Source organism: Onychostoma macrolepis, chromosome 14 (genome assembly GCF_012432095.1).
Source record: "Onychostoma macrolepis isolate SWU-2019 chromosome 14, ASM1243209v1, whole genome shotgun sequence".
Classification (NCBI taxonomy): Eukaryota; Metazoa; Chordata; class Actinopteri; order Cypriniformes; family Cyprinidae; genus Onychostoma; species Onychostoma macrolepis.
In genome coordinates, this window is record NC_081168.1 from 13,780,465 (window position 1) to 13,794,004 (window position 13,540).

A 13,540-nucleotide genomic window follows, 5' to 3' on the forward strand; every position below is an offset into this window, starting at 1 on the left:
TCCTCTTAGCGTGTGATAAAATACTGCACAGACACACATTCTAACGAGATCCCCGGAATACTTACAGATTCTTTGTGAAACTGTGAATGCGTGTGTGCTTACAGATTCATTCTCTCCACAGACAAAATGTGATGAAGATGATAAACAAGGTTTATGTTTATCGGGGGGTCATTAAAATACCCCAGGCCTCATTTGAGATATGTTTGATCTGTAATGTGTCTCTCTGTGTGTTTTTTTGTTGTGTGAGTGTGTTTTACTGCTACATATAGATGAAGATGTGTAGGAATAGATTTGCCCACTCGGGTTATTTGTTTGAATGGATTAAATGTCAGATGCAGAAATTATATTACTATATGGATGACCTCTGGAGAATGAGAAAAGATATCAGTGCAGAGATTCTTATTGTCATGGAGCAAACACTCACTCACATCACTAGGGAAGTACGAAACATCCAAGCTTATGAAAATATCATTAAAAAATAATATTAATATGCTATCTGTCTGACTTTTAATGTTCTGTGCTTCTATCGGTCCCTGTCCTGCACTTTTCTCTGTTCTAGCCCACCCTGGGGATGCAGTCTGGCTGGCTGGCCCTCACCTGGCTGTCCGAAAGTATTAGTGCAGCTCTGCTGCCCCCCAACTGCCCCGTGTCTGCTTTAGTTACCTGTTTCCAAATGATCAGCCCACCTGAGCTCGACCGCAAGAACAAACACACACACCACTGAAATGGCACTTTGAAAACAAACCTTGATTCTAATGACACAAAAATATCATGAAAAATGCATCGTCTAGTAAGAGAGTCACTGCTTAAATGCCATTACACACCGTCTATTCTGATGCGCGTCTACAGAAGTCGAAGATTTCTGTGCTGCTCGCTTTGCTGCTGGTTTGTTTGTGTGTCTGAGGCTCATCTGGGATTTACGATGGCCACATCCATGATGATCATGGGACTGATGCGGATGATCCTTGAGTGTGGACTGGAAAGCAGCTCTATGGCTGTGGCACACAATGAGCTTGTAAACAAGGGTTGTGAAGACTAGGGATGTGCACTACGACTAATTTGACTGTCGTTTAAAAGGAAGTTTTGTATCCGACTAGTCCACTAGTCTAAAAGCTAGAAACCCCCCCAAAAATGGCAAAAAAAACAACAAAAAAAAAAACAAAAGTGCGTGTATAGCATATACTTGAAATACTTGATCTTTGCATCACACTGTCAAATCCCTCAATTAAATCTGCTAAAAATAGGCCACGATTATGCCGTATGCTTGCCTCGCGTTATCATCATTTAATTTTAGGCGGTCGTTAAACAGAAAATAAGGAAGAGCATACACTCAACATGAACCAGTGCATAGCTTATTCATTCAGATCAGCTGGAGCAATGCAGAAATGGAAAATAGACTGACAGAATTCTTCATTTTCATATAAAGTTAGCCAACATATTTAAAAAAAAAAAAAAAAAAAAGTTTATCAAGGAATAGCATTAAAACGGCTTTTAAAAATGTACTTCATGTTGGCTATATTGTCTAAAAACAAAACAATGCTCGTTTTACTTACTCAGACCATGCACATTTGTTCAGTGAATTTAACATGCTAACGTGGTCTGGCGAAAAACGGGACTGCGATTCTGCACTTGAAAAAAATAACCGCTCGGCAGGAACTGAAGTCACAGGCACGCAGAGAGATAACTAAGCAAGCAGACAGTTTCGAAAAGAGCCTGGAAATCCCGCACCACCGCAGAAGTGGGTCTTCATTAGAGGAATAGACGGCGAGGATGGGATCGCTGACCGCAGCGATGGGTTGTAGTGTATAGCTGGCTTTGTCTTCAAGCTAACGCATGCCTGTATTGAATACTCAGATACGCTTTTAAAAATATTTATTTAAATATTTTGATATTTATTATTTTTCAAAAGTTTTATTTTAGCTTGTTGTTAAAATGCTTTAAATGTAACGTTAAAATTATGGTAATTTTTGTCTCTCTCGTGTAATCGACTATTGATTTCAGTGTCGACTAGCAGGAGCTGTACCGTTTAGTCCACTAGTCGACTAGACCCGCACATCCCTAGTGAAGACTATTCGATTAGTTCGACCACACGAATAACTATGAGATTATTTAATTCTCGATTTAGAGCACTTAATAGGCACAAAAAAAAAAAAAAATCATTAAAATGTAGCAATAAATTCAACTAATAAAACTACACTGAGCCATTTCATAAGATATATTGGTTAAAAAAAAAGAAAACTGGGTTTAAACTGCCGACAAAATAAAATGGAAACACCACTACTTGTTAGAAAAGTACAGTACCATCACTAAAATTAGTTACTCTAACATTCAAAAGCTTGGGTATGTTTTTTGTTTTTTTAAGTTTTTGAATTAAGTCTCTTATCTCACCAAGACTGCAATTATTTGATCAAAATACAAGAAAAACAGTATTATTGTGAATACTCTTTACAATAACTGTTGACTGTTGTGATGAACTGAGTTGTGTTGCTTCATATTTTTTGTATAAATAGCAGTGCTATCAGATGACTAATTGTGATTAATCACATCCAAAATAAAGGTTTTTTGTTTACATAGTATGTGTATTTTGCATATTTATTGTGTCTGTGTGTGTATACACACACACACACACACATACATACATTATATATATATATATATAATACATAATACAAGTTATATGACTATAAATATATACATGTAAATATTTTCAAAATATATACTGCATACAGTATATATATAAATATATATATACACAGTGAGTACGGAAAGTATTCAGACCCCCTTAAATTTTTCACTCTTTGTTATATTGCAGCCATTTGCTAAAATCATTTAAATTCAGATTTATTAAAAAAGAAAAACTGAAATATCACATGGTCCTAAGTATTCAGACCCTTTGCTCAGAATTTAGTAGAAGCACCCTTTTGATCTAATACAGCCATGAGTCTTTTTGGGAAAGATGCAACAAGTTTTTCACACCTGGATTTGGGGATCCTCTGCCATTCCTCCTTGCAGATCCTCTCCAGTTCTGTCAGGCTGGATGGTAAACGTTGGTGGACAGCCATTTTTAGGTCTCTCCAGAGATGCTCAATTGGGTTTAAGTCAGGGCTCTGGCTGGGCCATTCAAGAACAGTCACGGAGTTGTTGTGAAGCCACTCCTTCGTTATTTTAGCTGTGTGCTTAGGGTCATTGTCTTGTTGGAAGGTAAACCTTCGGCCCAGTCTGAGGTTCTGAGCACTCTGGAGAAGGTTTTCGTCCAGGATATCCCTGTACTTGGCCGCATTCATCTTTCCCTCGATTGCAACCAGTCGTCCTGTCCCTGCAGCTTGAAGGGTTCTGGTCGTCCCAAACGTCTTCCATTTAAGGATTATGGAGGACACTGTGCTCTTAGGAACCTTAAGTGCAGCAGAATTTTTTTTGTAACCTTGGCCAGATCTGTGCCTTGCCACAATTCTGTCTCTGAGCTCTTCAGGCAGTTCCTTTGACCTCATGATTCTCATTTGCTCTGACATGCACTGTGAGCTGTAAGGTCTTATATAGACAGGTGTGTGGCTTTCCTAATCAAGTCCAATCAGTATAATCAAACACAGCTGGACTCAAATGAAGGTGTAGAACCATCTCAAGGATGATCAGAAGAAATGGACAGCACCTGAGTTAAATATATGAGTGTCACAGCAAAGGGTCTGAATACTTAGGACCATGTGTACATTAATGAGGAAAAAAAATGAACTTAAATGATTTTAGCAAATGGCTGCAATATAACAAAGAGTGAAAAATTTAAGAGGGTCTGAATACTTTCCGTACCCACTGTACATACAGTATATGTACACATACATAAGAAATATACAGAGCACACACAAAAAACTTTTATTTTGTGATTAATCATGATTAATCGTTTGACAGCACTAATAAATATTTAAGTATAAAATATTTTGATAAATTTATTTCAGGATTCTTTGATGAAAAATAAGAGCATAATTTATTTGAAAGATAAATATTTTAAACATTACAAAAGTATTTGCTGTCACTTTTGATCAATTTAATACATCCTCGCTGATATTAATTTCTTTAAAAAAAAAATGTACCTTACTAATCCCAAACTGTTGAAAGGAAGTGTACTTCCCTTTACTCACACGCAATCCAACATTCTTCTCAGTCACTCTGACACACCTGAAACCAACTCTTCAGTGGTCTAAAAGTGTTGTCCAGATGTTGATAGAAACATGTGGGACATGTTTAACAGCTGACAATCCAAGCTGCTTTAATGAAGATGTGTGAAAAAATTGACTCCAACCTCCAACATCCCAACTACGCAGGACTCAATCTCCAGCTGACGCGTCATGGTGTTCCATTTACATAAGGTAAACACTGTCTCAGTGACTACTATTTTGGACGACGAGTTCACTAAAACTGAGTAATCCCTAAAATAATACATAGATTTATTTCCTAAATCACATATAATTAACTTAATGCTGTGTAATCACACATCTAAAGTAAACTTGCATGGAAAAAAAAGTGTGAGTACTGGAAAGCCAAAGTCATCAGAAAATGTTCACTGTCTGCTGCCTGCGTTTGACTTTCTGACCTTACACTCGCACTCAAAAGTGTTGTGATGGTGAAAAAACTCCGAACACAGATACAGAATTAACCTTCCCAAAAGGGCCGCTCAGTAACAGGCAGTCCTGGAATCTAGTCATAACCTTCACAAGTTGAGAGGGCGAATCCAACGCGGAGTGGAATGCCCAGAATGTGTCACTTTTGAGGGGTCACTGCTCATATGGCCAAATGTGGCGGCTTCCTGTCTCACACCCATGACTTTATACAACACTGCAAACTAGAACATTCTTCAAATTGCACTACAGTTAGACAAGGTCATTACCACTCATGCTTGTGAGAACCACATTTCTCTTCTATTAAATGTATTTATCCGGCTTTCAGCGAGAAGCTGCGGTGCTAATTTGGAATTCAGTTTAATTACAGATATTTGGAGAGCTCTAAAATCATCAATGAATCTTAACAAATAAGTCTTGCTCTCAGCGGTTGCCCCTTAAGAGCCTGTGTTTTGATTTTAGTGCAACATCTGAATAATAAAAAGCCTCTCAATAACTCTGATGTGACTGAAAAGCATTGCAAGGAATTCTTTGTTTTATTTGCTGCATTTCTGGGAGCAGATAACTAAAAAAAAAATGCTGCATATTTTAATAATCAGCATTCTGATGAGAAGGATAGCAAGTCAAAGAGTGCAAAAGTCAGCATGGATGTGAATGAAGACACACCTCAAATGAGGCACAACATCAGCCGCAGGATATGGAATAATACACAGGATGAAACAAATGTTGGAGGAAAAGAGAAACAGACAGATAAAGCGAGCAACGGAGAGAGACAGGCAAAGAAATAGAGAAAAAGAGAGAGAGCATGAGCCAAGGGAAACACCTAGGGATGAGGCTTGACATTGTGACAGCAGTAATTGAACTGAAGCTGTCTCTTCAAAACTCGCAGCTAAAAGTCCAACACAATTACAATTGTTCAGATCACAGGAAGGAGTCTTTCTAGGGTCCTCCGATCAACGTGCCGCACTCCCTCTGTTCTCTTTGATTCTCTTCTGGCACCAATTAAAACTGAGGAGAGAGCATGAAAATGTGCTGCACGCTTAAAAAGAACAAGTGGAGGAGGTTGTGGGTGTATGTGGTGGGGGCACAAGTTTTATTTCCGAAAAATCAAACTCATTTGAATACTTCATTTGTCTGACAGTATGAGCATCAGACAGTTCTTCCCATGTTTGAAGGCCCCGCGGCTCTTTGAAGCTAATCTTGGATTATGGTAAATTAAACAAAATCCTACTCTACTCAGAATGTGAGTGCAGATCTTAGGGATAAAGAAGGTAGGTTTAACTGCAGGGCCTAGCCTCTCTTAAGATTCAACAAACAAAATCACTTCACAAACTTTGCAGATGATAGCAGCTGGAACATCAGTTGGACTTTCTGATCACAAAGCCTTACAGCAAAACATCTACAACTGTGCTCAAACGTAACCAGAGTTAATGAGTTCAAAGTTGAAAGAAGCATTTTGACAATATCAGAAGCATTTTGCATTTTTGTGTGATTTCTCACTGGTTGGATAGAATGTGGCCTATTCATTTTTATAATACGGTTTTATGGTTCTTATTTTTAGCTATTTTGGTGGTCACTGAAAGTGGCATATTACAGTTCAAGGGGCATTACATTAACCAGTTACTGTACCATATATCAGATATTTATCAAAACATATATAATTTCTTATGTAGAACTACCTTCAAAGAAAGCTTCAGCCAGCTTCCAAAAAAAAGATGCTACACAGCCATGTTTCACCTTGCTTCATTCTCCTTTCTTCACACATAGGCCTAATTAAAAAAAAAAAAAAACTCAATCTAAACTCAAATATATCAGTATTTCAGGTAGCCATGAGTTTGATCTAGTAGTCTAGTGAGCTGGTCATTACTCCAAAACAAACCAAGACGAGGGGGTCCAGAACCATGATGGAAATTCACATACAAATGACATACAGGATCCACACCATTTCTAACAATCTTCATCAATAGAAGCAGGTTTAGGACAGGATTTTGTCCACCTCAGGCCTCTTGGTCAAAATGAAAATCAGAAATGTTCATTTGTTTCCTCAGTTTAAAAACCCATTCCCTTACAATTTCCTCCCAGAGTTTGTTGTGATTTTTTTTTTTTTTTCATACAGGTTATCTGCTTCCGTGCTTTAATAAAACCCTAAAGAACCATGCCATCTGCTGCAAAGATATTGTGGCATGTTAGCCTTCAGGGTACAAAACTTAATAAGCTGTGACATATTTTTTCATATGTTTGATTGCTTTTCCTGGATTAGCATGTGCAGTTCGTTGCATGCTGTAATTTGCCTTAATATTATCAAGAATAAAGTAAATTTTACACCGCAATGTAGCCCATTCCCCATGGGCGCAAAGGCTAACTGTGATGCTAGACTATATTAAGAACCCAGTTATTAATATAGTGAAATAAACTTTTTAGTTTTGATACTTATTCCAAAAGTGTGGAACTTATGAACACTAAAACAACAAATCATCCACTCTAAAATTATCTTAGCCTAATAAAGTAATTAATAAACAAATTGGACAAGACAGTAATTTGATTTCTACTTTTAGAGGCTATATAAATGTTTTAAATATACCGTTTATACCAAGTGACTTTTTCACATTTATTTTGTCAATTTATTTATCTTAGTCCCTAGGGCATGAAACTGTCACCAGATGATAGTTTGTTTACCAGAGCAGATTTCACAGTAAATTTGTTACTACATGGCAATCAATCTCTCTTTTTTTTTGTTTTGTTTATAGTTACTCATATCTGAAAACTGAAAACAACAGTATATTGTAATGACCTACATTATTATACTTAAAGGGATTGTTCAACTGGCATCATATTCTCTCAAAACCAAAATATTTTTATATTATTCAGTTGGTTAAAGGGATAGTGATGTTTGAAATGAAAAAAATGAAAATTTGATGTTCCCTGCTTACCCCCAGGGCATCCAAGATGTAGGTGACTTTGTTTCTTCAGTAGAACACAAACGAAGATTTTTAACTCAAACCGTTGCAGTCTGTCAGTCATATAATGGCAGTCAATGGGACCCACGGCTTTGAGAGTGAAAAAAAAAACATGCACAGACAAAACCAAATTAAACCCTGCGGCCCATGATGATACATTGAGGTCTTAAGACACGAAACAATCGGTCTGTGTGTGAGGGACCGAGCTATTTAAGAAGTTTGTTGTTTGTTATTGTACTCTGTAGTTTGTGGTTTCTTGTTTCCCCCCTTTTGTGAGTAATGTGGACTAGTCCAATTGTATAAATGTGGTCCTGTTGTGTCATTTGGAGTGAGTTCAGTTTGGTTAGCGCAAGTCTTTGTTTAGTGGTGTTTTGTTGACTATTTCTTTAATAGGCCTAGTTATTTGATGATTTGTGAAAAGTTAGTTTTTTTTTTCTTTTCAAATGTGAACTTTTCGTTTGATTGATTAAAATAATACATTTTTTGGAAACTTATTTTTCTATGCTCCCTTATGCTTTGGCTCGGTCCCTCACAAGTGGTGGCATCGGTGGGATGGTCCTTTAGATACCCGGGACCCAACACCGAAAGCTCGAGAACCTCCACAACTTGCCACAGCGCCCACTGCACGGCAACCTCAACTTAAAGAAACGGTATTAGCAAACAAAATACACAGAACAGCAAACTAAATTGTGTGCACTTCAATTAGCTACCATGTACTGTGATTTAATAAAGTGTTGAGATGACAGATAAACAGAATTTGCGTCTTATTTGAAATACAAAATTAAGAATATGATTTAAAGGTTTTGTTATCAGTCGGATTTAACTCAATTAATATGGAAATAAAAATGTATGCACTGACATGTGTGGGTACGTGTATGTGTACGCCCGTAAGCACACATTACCATTCTCTAATGTGTGGCCACCTCGTGGGCCATCACACTGTGCAAGAAACTGAACAGTATTTTTTAACATTTTTTACCTCAGATCCACCGCAATGTCCAAATGTCCTGAGCGGGTTCACAACAATGTGTCAACATGCTCTGGCACAATAGACGCATGCGCGGAAGCGATTGATGTACTGTATATGCACAACAGATCGCTTCCGCACATGCATCTACAATGCCAGAGCATGTTGACGCGTCATGCGCCGGCTGTTGTGAACGTGCTCAGGACAGTTGGACATTGCGGTAGATCAGAGGTAAAAAATGATAAAAAGTTTCTTGCACAGACTGATTGTGTCGTGTCTTAAGACCTCAATGTATCGTCATGAGCCACAGGGTTTAATTTGGTTTTGTCTGTGTATGTGTTTTTTTGACTCTCAAAGCCGTGGGTCCCACTGACTGCCATTATATGACTGACAGACTGCAACGGTTTGAGTTAAAAATATTTTTGTGTGTGTTCTACTGAAGAAACAAAGTCACCTATATCTTGGATGCCCTGGGGGTAAACAGATAAACATTAAATTTTTGGGTGAACTATTCCTTTAAGGAATTTGGTTACTTTAAGCACCGTTAACGGTGTTTTCCACTTCCTCCACTGACATTTCCTCAATGGATTTATAAAGAAAGTTTAACTGACTACCACACTGCTTAGCAAGCATGACTAAAAGGTTTCAATTCTGCATGCATCCACACATTACCCACAGTGACCAGACAGTACAGTAGCATGAAGTCCGAATGAACTAATTTAACATGGATTACCATTCTAATGGCTGGCACTAAATGATATCTGGTAAAATCTGAATATCAAGACCATACAGGTCAATTTGTCTAGCTGTGGACTCATGCTAAGCCTTTATTTGGCTGAAAACTGGCTTTAGGAGTGTTAAAGTCTTGCTGTGTGAGCTTATGTGTGTAAGTGTGTGTGGCATGGCACTCAGAACTTCCTCTTGAGCGCCACTTCTTTCTCAGCTCTTAAATGGATTTCACATCATTATGCTCATGCCCAGAGAACCCAGGGCCAAATCAACCAAAAAGAGTTCAGCCATTAAAACGCGACATTTCCACAGCTCTTAAGGCCCTCTTCCCTCATCATTAAAAAGGCTGTGACTCACAAGGCACTGACTGACGGATGGGAGCAGCCCTCAGGTCACTGTCTTTGCCACACATCCACAACACACACACACACACATCGAAAACCCTCCGTCCAGGTCCCGGGCTTTAGATAAAAAACAATCTTTCCTCAAAAAAAGCAGTTTATTTATTTATCCCGTGAATCCCTTTGAGGAACCACTGACCTTAAAACTGACCAGCACTCTCTGGAAAAAGAAAGACCCCTGAGGTCACATTATTAATACAGTCATTCTAACTAAAATTCACAATACAGTGTCTCTTTTGTGTGCGGACATACATCAGCAGTGTCTAGTTATGCTTGAGCTACACAATCACTTAGAAATAAACGAAACGGAAATTTTGGCCATTTTGTGATAATCTGGTCCATTATGCTTTTTTCAGTTCACTACAGCAAAAATAATCCCTTTAATCATCCAAAAAAATGGAATTTATGTCATCATTGACTAACCCTCATACAAACACAAATAGTTTGCCATCGCTCATAGCTTTGTGTGGCTTCCTTTCAGTGGCTGTTAACTTCTGCAAGCAGATCATTGTGTCTGCTGTTTGAACTTGAGAACCCAATCAATCAGATTCATGAATTAATCATTCAGATATATTTTTTGTGAAGGTTACAATTACCATTGTTTCATCAAATTAATTTGGCTGAAATCCAGCCACTTCAATAGCACACTTGTCAACTGGACTACTTTTATAGTGCTTATTTTTTGTCATTTTGGAGTTTGGTAGCCCCCAATCCCCCTTTACTTTCATTATATTGAAAAGAGTGACCTGGATATTCTTCAGAAATTCACCTTCTGGGTTCCATGGTAGAAAAAAAAGGCATACAGGTTTGGATGAGCGACGTGAGGATGAGTAAATAATGACAGATTTTCATTTTCAAGAGAACTATTCCTTTAACAGTAACTGTTCTGGGATCAGAGAGCGGCAAACCTTCACACAGACTTTTTGACAGACAGACGAAGAGACAGAAAATGTTTTGAATCTTTCCAGCCTTTCTCCCCTTCTTTCATTTTGTTCTTTCTTTTCACTGTTTTTCTGATCTGGAGATGAGTAGGAGTGTTCCCCTGAGTGAGTGTGTGTGTGCGTGTTTACATCCATACACTCAGGTTTAGGGCTCTGTGGGGGTGTTAAAGTGGGGCACCCTCCAACCTTGCTCCACGTCCCTACGGCAAGTGAGCTGTCAGGAAGTGTTGGGGGAGTGATGCGTTGCCCCATCACCCCTTCATCCCCTCCAGCGCCAACAGAGCCTCTCTAGCCTCATCTTTCCTTCCTTCTCTCCATCCCTAGGCTGTAGTGTCTGTTTGGCTGTTTGTCGGCGTGCAGATGCTTCATGCCCACTCAAAGCACCAGGCAAACGGCATTCTGGGGGATTTACAGGCTTTGAAATCGGCTGTCAAACCGTCACTGTGAAACATGAAGCCGTGGAAAAAATGTGCCAAGAGAGTCACCCAAGTCTCCCGAGATAAGAATTCACTCAAGGCAGAGGGGAGATGAATTTGGGACCGGCGAAACTTTGACAAGTAAGCGCATAAAATATATGGTTGTATGTGTGTGACTAGAACATCGGTATTTCATTCTCCACAGCCCTTCTGCAGCGCAGGGCAGTTTCCCCGGAGGAATGTAGAATGCGCACAAACAGAACTCCAAACACAACAGGATATGATCCTCACAGGCTCACATCTGCACTTCAAAACTGCATGCCTTTCATATTAAGTGGAACTTGGGCTGTGTGGCCAATGGGAAGTCAGGCTGGATGGGAATATGTGGCCAGCTTAACCAACTTGACACTTGATGTTTCTTTGAGAACTTTTAAGAGTGGATCACATTAAATGTTTTACTACATTGGAAAGGTCAACCCAAAGGAAAAATGAAAACTAAAATTTTCACAGGCTTGCATCATAGAACTTACTGTCTGTGGAAATGCGCTGCCCTTTATGAAGACATTCTAGCTTTATATTTTAATTTATACAGTTTTGTTAAAAAATAGAGATGGTACAGACGCTAAAAATAAAACTGCTATATAAATGAATCCTAATAAAAAAAGACTTATCTTAGAGCTGCAGTCCGTAAGTTTTGCCTCTTTCGTCACTTACGAGAGATTTTTACAAATGAATTATTATTTTTGCAAACGATGCAAATTATCATTATTGTTATACTTTATTCTCAAATTATTAATGTTAACAACATCAGCATTTTGTAACTATGAGTATAGTCTAATTGTCATGCCATTCGAAATTCATATTAAGAAAATCTTTTTACCCAAAAAGCAGATTATGCTTCCTTCGAACTGGTTTTCTTTAAAATACAAATCTTGTGTAATCCCAGGCTATCTGTAATCAGAAGCACATTTAAAACTGGAATATAATTTAATTTCATTCACATGTGTTTCATAAACACATAATCCTTTCTGGATTACAATCTGCCATCAAAATGATATATTTAATTATTATAGCTGCTGTGAGAAAAGGCTAAACGATCCGCCACCTGCAGGACCCTCACATGCGATAGCTTAATTGCCTGGACAACTTCTTTATGTTTACAGACGTGACGTAATGATGCAGTGCCATGCTCGAATAGGTCTGGGCGATATATCGAACGTGATGATCATGCGCATCTCGTCAGTAAAACCAGTTCCGTGATTAGTAGTAAATCTCCATCACCTGCTTTCAAATGGAGCGGCATTTAATACACAGAGCCGTAGATCACTGGCAAGCTACGCAAAATCGTGTTCATTATCGCAGATGAATCGCCTTCGATAATGAACACGATATTGCGTAGCTTGTCAGTGAACTACGGCTCTGTGTATTAAATGCCGCTCCATTTGAAAGCAGATGATGGAGATTTACTGCTAAACTGCTAACCGGCTTTACTGCTATGACCTGACGAGATGCTCATGATCATCACGTTCAATATATCGCCCAGCCTTTTGCTCAAATTTAGAAAACATTATTATAAGCTAACCGTTGTGAATCGGGCTAAAGTAAGGCTATAGTTTTGAACACTGGCTGGTCATGTACTTGCTCAATTATTGATTTCAGATCATTTTTACCGAAAAAACTTACGGACTATAGCTTTAAATTTCGCAGGCAAAAAGGTTAATTGTCTACTATGAATAGTGTAGCGATGTATAAAGCACAGAGGTCACTTTCACCTCGAGGGGCCCAAAGAGCAATAGGTCAATAAATTGGTTTGACCAATATTTTTTTTTACTAAAATGTTCACACTTTTCTATTTAATAGGCTATCATTTAAATATCAATATTTAAATAAATATCAGGTTTACCGATAAATGACATTAAAATAAATTAAAATTATTAAAAGAAATATTCAAATAAAGAGATAGCACAACAACCACCTGCCAGCACCCTGACAACCAATCACAGCAGTCTAGCATCATGGTAGCGAGCTCCGCACTGATAAACACCATTCATATTTTCTGCAGAAGTTGTACATTTAGTTGGAAGATGATTTTCGACTGTGGTAATCTGGTAAACGACAATTCCTCTCATATAACACAGACTCTCTCTTTACCTCACAAACATGCATAAACTCTTGAGAAACAGCTGCATCCCTGAGTGTGTCTCCGCTATCAGGATTGCACCAGTGTTGCTCTGCCCCCTCACAGTCCTGCAGCTAAACATGTGCTTATCACTGAAGAACATTTGACTTGGTAAAAGCTCACACTGCTCAGAACACACACAAACACGCACTTACATACTCCTTCCTTTCTCTTTCCCTCCTCCCAATGCAGTGCTAAATGAATTTAAGATTTCCTAAATTAAACAGAAATCTTGCAGGACACGAGGGCATCATTACACATTTAGGACAGCTTTGCAAAGTAGGGCAGCAGAAATGCAGTTAGATCCCCCAAGTAAGGACTTAGGCATCAGGAGAATACAGAA